Source organism: Serinus canaria, chromosome 1 (assembly GCF_022539315.1).
Source record: "Serinus canaria isolate serCan28SL12 chromosome 1, serCan2020, whole genome shotgun sequence".
NCBI classification, from domain to species: domain Eukaryota; kingdom Metazoa; phylum Chordata; class Aves; order Passeriformes; family Fringillidae; genus Serinus; species Serinus canaria.
The window spans coordinates 68761328-68768465 of NC_066313.1; positions in this window are offsets into that span (position 1 = coordinate 68761328).

A 7138-nucleotide genomic window follows, 5' to 3' on the forward strand; every position below is an offset into this window, starting at 1 on the left:
TCAGTTGTACTTCTATTTCCAGCATGCCAGAATCAGAGTTTCTAAAAAGTTGGCAGGTCTTGTACCTTCCTACTTTTATCTGAATATCTAATTAAAATGAGAGCTGTCTAGGAAAATATAGGTCTTAAGATACAGAGAAACTGAAAATCCAGGACATATTATCAATAAAGTTTTCAGCAAAGAACGACAAAGAATTCAATCAAATATTTTATGGTTTTATTACTGTTATTTTGAAAGTCACGTCTGAAGCATCTATTTTTCTTTTCTGCAAGCTAGTTCTTTTCATCCCTTCCTTAAATCTGTACCACACACACACACACGCACACACACACACACACACACACAAAAACACACACACAAACTGCTTCTTCTCCAGTTCTTCAGTAAATATAAAAAGAACCACATAGATTCATAAAATGCGTAGCACTTTGCAGTGGATGTCCTGATTGTTTCCTAAATTAATGTACTTTTGCTTTCTTTCCATCTGGACTTTGAGTGAAATGAAGAAATGCATCTCATCAGACCCTGTATCCAAACTTTGTAGGGATCAGGAGCACAAGGAATGCCATAGAATCAATCTCCTTTACAGCAGAGACACAGCTTCAAACATTCTCTGGGGTAGATGCTTATCCACAGATCACTCTATCCTCCCCCACTAAACTCTCTTAGAAGAATGTAATTACATTCTCCAAGACCCAGATCATTGTTTACAGTCATTTTGTAATGAGGAAATTATAGGATTAAAAGGGTTATCTTCTGTTGGGCAATCCAGTGCTGTCTGACATCAATCAGTCTTTTAAAAATTGTTTGGATTTTTGTTTGGCTATTCTGATGTGGAAGTTAGTTTCTAAAATAACTGCTTTATGAGGGGTGGTTAAACACCAGACTTAATAATGTTCACTTTGTGTTCATTTATTTCAGTGCTTATATTGCTCATTTGTTTGCATACCTTTTTTTAGAAGTGGACAGAATTATCAATCTCAGTCCTGTAGTATTAACTTTTCCTATTTTGCTAACATTTTATTGTCTCATCCTGAAAGATTTAGGTCCCTTTTCTTATATATTCTGTTTTTAGAATGTAGGTGACCTGAATTGTCCATATCAATTTAAGTGTCATCCCACCAGGTGAGATATATTGAAGCAAAGTTAGACTGTTATATATATTGCCATCTATGCCTGAAATAGCTCACCTCATATATTCTAAAAATAGGTTTTATTTTTTTCATGCCTGCATCCCATTAATGGGTTATTTTCATTCTGTTCTTAAATTTTTAAGCATTAAGTTTGCTGTATCTCCTCATTTTTAACTGAAAGAAAAGGAAAATTTTTAATTTGGCCAACTTTTTCATGTTGAATTTACATATAGTTAGTCCATGGCACTGTTTTAATCCTAATATTCTATTATGTACTGAACAAATGAAGTCCATTTTTTTACAAGATGGGGCTGGAAATGTATGTGAAATTGGAATGGTACATGGTCATTAAAGGGTACATGGTCACCTGTAAGGGGGCAAAGACCTCTGATTTGTGAGAAACATCAACAAGGATTCCACATTTAATAATAAATAAATAATAGACAAGAAAATATGTGGTTACCTGTGTTCATTTTTTGTGTGTGTGTGCATGTGTGTGAGTGTATTGGCACCTCTGGAACATTTTCTGGAACTATAAACAAGAACAACAGCAAACAAACAGAGAGAATAATTCTTTGGAGTCTGGCATCAGACAATCTAAGCAGCAGATCATTCCCACTACTCTCTCATTATGGTTACTAAGAGACAATATATTCTTCTTAAATATTTATCTCTTCCAATTTTTCTTTGCATGTGGTATTTTTTGCAGAAAGATAATTTTCATAGAGTTATATTTAGTTACTTAAATATGGTGAGATTAGCAGCCCATGATGCAAACATGACACTCTTCAAGATCACAGCAGTTTCCTTGTGATTTGCACAAGATTTATAAATATTAAAGCTACTTCATATAAATGTTGGCTATGGCACATGCAAATGCCTCTAGATGTAAACATAGACTCTAAATTTGCAGTTGCAACTTAAAACTGTCAAAAACTGTCAAATAATTTTAGATGCTAAAGTCATATCTTTGAAAACATGCATTGAAAGGCATTAAACAAAGATTTCCAAACATTCTGGCTGATCAGTGGTTTGCTGTTATTAAATCATGAAATTATACTACGATACTCCCAGAAACGGCAAACAGCAGAACATCCACTCTTCTTTGTGTTGCCAAGGATCAATGTGCCCAAAGCACACAAAATGAAAATTGAAGGAGTGCAAAATTAATTTTTGTGCTTAAGAGGAAACAAAATTTTTTAGTTATATAACAGCCTGTATGATGAAAAGAGAAGTCTCCTCAATTTGACCTCAAATGTAGCCTTCTTGCTTTCTAAAAATCTCAGAGACCGTTTTAAATGCATGTCAAAGACCAACAACTGAATACTTACAGAAAAATCAAAAGACATGAATGATTTAGAGATTTGAGAAAATAATGAATTCTGTAAAAAGAAAATATAGGAAATACAACTATTTTTGAACATCATTGGGAAAAAAAAAGGGGTTTTATTAACACATGCCAAATGATTGCTAAGTACATGAGAGAAATAAGACTGAATATATAAAACATGCTAGAGCTTTTTGGTAATGGGAATTTGTTCCTGAAATTAGATAATGTTAATGCTAAGCAAATCTAAACTATGAGATGTCTCACTACATTTCTTACTTAATTCACACATAGTATGCTAATCAGAAAAAATGAGAACTTCTCACAAAATTCACATTTTTCCTATGAATTCACTTAATGTCCAATAACAATGAGTTTAAAATAAATATTTTTAAAAATTCAGAAGTTAAAATATTTGTGTATATGTTTTGCAAAGTTATGTTTTTAAATACAATTATATTTTCTGTGGTCAATTATTTTCCTAGTAAGCAAAATCTAGCTTGGAAAAAGTGAAAGCTGTAGGCTTTCAGTCATACCTGAAACTTATTGTGATAAAAATATAAAACCCACTAAATCACAGATAGCTATTTAACTCTTTGGTATACAAAGATCTACAGCATGAAATATTCTTGACTTTTATGCCACTAAAATGTAAATATCTTGGCATTATGCCAGACACATGGCACTTTTAAAATCACTTTTTTTTTTTCTCAGCAGTTATTTCCACTGCGTCAACTGTGCTAAGATTGCCCATCAACATCCCCTTTAAATCCTTGGACCACATCAGTATATATAGATTATTCAGTGGTAAAATAGATTTACTCTGCCTAGCTGTTGCCAGAATATTTAGCAGAACCAAGTGCCCACGGAATAAGTGAGCTCATGATGTGGGATCTGCATTTTATTCAATGTTGGAAAGTCATCATTCATTGTAATTCAAATACTTAGTATTACACTACTAATCCATAAAATCTGAAGACCAAAATTAAGTTGGGAAAATATTACAGAGCAACTGTATGAGACCAGATTGGAACACAAATCTATGTAAATAGAATAAATAAAATGAGTTTATTTGCATTCTATGGACTACAGATGACAATAAAGATATTACTGTATAGAAATGTCTACTTCTCAGTTAACAAAGGAAGTTTTTTGTTACTGTGTCACAGTCCTTTATTTCAGGTCTGCCAAGTAGTCTATGGGTAGAACTTTTCAACTCATTTCTTCTTAATATGGTGTGTCTTCTGAACACAGTGACAATGAAGGAAATACAGAATCAGTTTTGCTCTGCCCCTCCTTGATTAAGAGACAGTAACTCAGTAATTATTCAGTTTCTGATTCCTTGGAAAGTGGCCTACAAGTCTGTTTGTATTTTATTTTTTTTTTTGTCCAGAGAGGTTCATGAGTCCTGCAAATCCTTTCCTCATTTTAAAGAAACATTCAAACACTGAATATGCAACAATATGACAATAAATATAGATAGCATATATAATACAATTCCTTATCTCTGTTGTATTAAACAAATGTGGGGCATTCAAATTGGTTAATTTATAACTTGTAGGTCCACAGTGGAATAGAGACAACATGTACACCTAATCAGAGCATTTTCTGTAAAAATATCCTTTGAGAAATGGCTTAGCAAAGTAGCAAGTTGTTTTAAAATGAAACCTAAGCTAAGAGAGAAGTTGCAAATTGTGTCAGCTTCCCAAAGTTACCTGTTTATCACATTAAAAACAAAGATATTTTGTTTCCTTTCCCCCCACCCTGAATTGAATTCAACACAGTGTAACATACCACAGAAAAAAATAGAAACTATGCTATTTTTTCTGCATCTCTATATTTTTTGTATATTCAATATTTTTTAAAGCAATAAATGGTTTTAGTCAGTTCTATTTTTTAATTAGCCCTTTTATTTTACCACAAACAATAATTCAAAAATTGACCAATTTCAAACAATATTTCTTTTCAGGAAATGCACATATTTAGATTCAAAGTTTATTTTCAGAAATGGGAAACAGTATTTTGATAACAGTTTTGGAGGGTACTATTTGCATGTCTTTTACTGGGAAAAAAAGTGATTAAATGGATTTGCTTTTCATGACTAAGAGAGTCAGAACCTCCCTAAAATTCTAAGAACAGCTCAGCTCAAAGAGATACCTTTCACTCTAAAAAGACACCTTCAGTTTTTCCTATAGACTCAGAATTTGTCTTAAACTATGATGAAAGAAAGCACTCTATGTGCAATCCCTTATTTCTTAGTCAGCTTAACAAATCAATATTGTCTATTATCATGAAAATATATCATTTTCCCGAGTTTAGTTGTTTTAGTAAAATGCAAGAATGGTTGTTAGGAGAATTCAAATGCAAGTAGATAATAACATCTTTTGAATTAGCTAACTAGCCATAGCAAATTAACATCCACTGCCTGCTCTTTTCTATCTTCCTCAACTTTTCAGTGGTTCCATTCTGGAAGCATCTACCTCTATTACTGAGGAGGACAGGAGATGAGCCACTTCAGTAAAAATTCTTGGAATTTATTTTGAAATCCAGCCAGTGTAGTTAAAGCTGACAGACGTTGCGCTGAATCCAGTCTGTTGAAGGCATTTGACAGCAGAGAGAGAGGGATGGAGACCAGAAGCAGTTAGCCAGAAAAATAGAAGGAAGTGTAACTTGCTCATTTGTAACAGCTGGATGTGTAAGCTTGTATCTGTCAAAGCCTTAATGAAACCTAGACTAATAACCAAAAAGTTCAAAGCAGAAAGATGCCCTGTTAAATGAAAGGTCAGCCTTATCTCACAGAGCAATTTGAGCTAATTAAATACAAACTAGTAGACCTAGGTTTACTTTATAGCTAATGGAAAGAATTTGGTGCATCTATTTCATGATGAGATGATTTCCTATTGGTTTTCATCTCCTTTTTAATTTCTTATATGGAATACCTTAACTGCTTAAATTTAAAAGTTAACTTTTAAACCCTGAATTATACAGCATAAACATTAGCCATGATGATTGAAAAAAAAATCCTATCCAGATCTAAAAGAAATGTTGACTTCTCTTCAGTAAGAGAAGCGTGGAGCTTGAAATTCCAAGCAAAAATGAAATAGAATTGAAAAACATAGCTGTGTTATTTAATATGGCATGAGTCTGTAACTTACAGAAACTTTTTCGGATTATGTTCTTTGGAGAAGAGTATGAACCCACAGAAACTGCTACAATGTTGTCTGATTTGCAGTATTGGTCTTGGCAGATCAGTGAGTAACAACTCTTCAGATTTATTAAACAAAACCAAAACAAACCCCCAAATAACACCCCCCGACCTCCCCCCCCAGATTATCCTTATTCCCTTTTTATGAAGTACAGTGTTTCCTTAAAGGAGCTCCAATCCTAACCTGAATGTAAAGTGTATATTACACAAAATTGCCCATTGTTTCTCCACTAGATAGAGGCAGACAGTGTGAAACATTTAGCAATAGTTATTGCAAAGAATCACAGAGTCATGGAATAATTTACCCTGGAAAAGACCCCTAATACCTTTGAGTCATCAAAACATATTTGTTTTCTCCTTTTACCACCTGTAATGTTCCACCCTATAAAGGTAATTATTCTTTTAAAGAAGCAATCAGAAAAATCTTTATTGCAGTCAACAGCTTCAGGACCAGGTACTGAACAGAACTTGAAAAAGTTGAAGAGTTTCTGCTATTTCTGCTGCTTTTCCTTGGTAGTAAGGCATTTCCTCATTGTTTGACCTTTGTATCTGCAAATAATGTTGCCTGGAATAAATGTAGGTGATACAAACATCTGAAATATATCTGAATTATTTGACCATTCCACTGTTAGTGAAAAGGCAATAGACAGAGATGTTATTCCTCTGGATCCTTCTGGAAACTCACTAAGACATTCATGATATTTGAGAAGAAACTGCTCCACCAGATATCTTAGTAAAAAGTTTTCTGTGATTTATGTAAAAGATTGGAGTTTACATGTGAGGTAGGATTACACAATCTTAATATTAGAATTCTCTTGCCCATAAACCCTAAAAGGTCACAGAAATAGAGCAGTGCTCACCTCTTAGCTTGTTTCCATTGAAGATATATGACAGAAGCCAAATTAGGCTGACAGGCTCAATACAGTCAATAGTTTATAACATTAGACTGAATTTTTGGGTAAAATTGTTGCAATTACTACAATGAAGTCTATCTGGGCACTGAGTTCCAAAAAGATTTTTTTAAATTCTCAGATCTTTCAATGAGTATTGCCAACAAGTAACAGTGCCTTTGGGGTTTAGAGTATTTATGGAATACAAACAACTTGTCAAACTTCTGCTGTTTTTCTGTAGGTTGTATTTAAGGCCCCCAGTAAGAGTTATAGTATCAGCATTTTCATTCCAGTGGAAACATTGACATTCCTGGCTGGGTTTGACTTCTAAGACTAACTTGTTCACCCCAAACAAAATCCGGAGTAATACAAATATACCTGCTCAGCCCTTGTAAAGCAATATTAACAGCTTTCATACCTTTTAATAGCCAATAATTCTGAAATCTCCTTTGAATAATTTAGAAAAACTAATTGCTATTAGCCAACCAAAAAAAAAAAAAAAAAAAGCCGGAAAATATGTTAGCGAGCACATGGCAGGAAAGACTCTAACTGGGTCATGTGGTTTAAATCAAAGTCAGTTGTT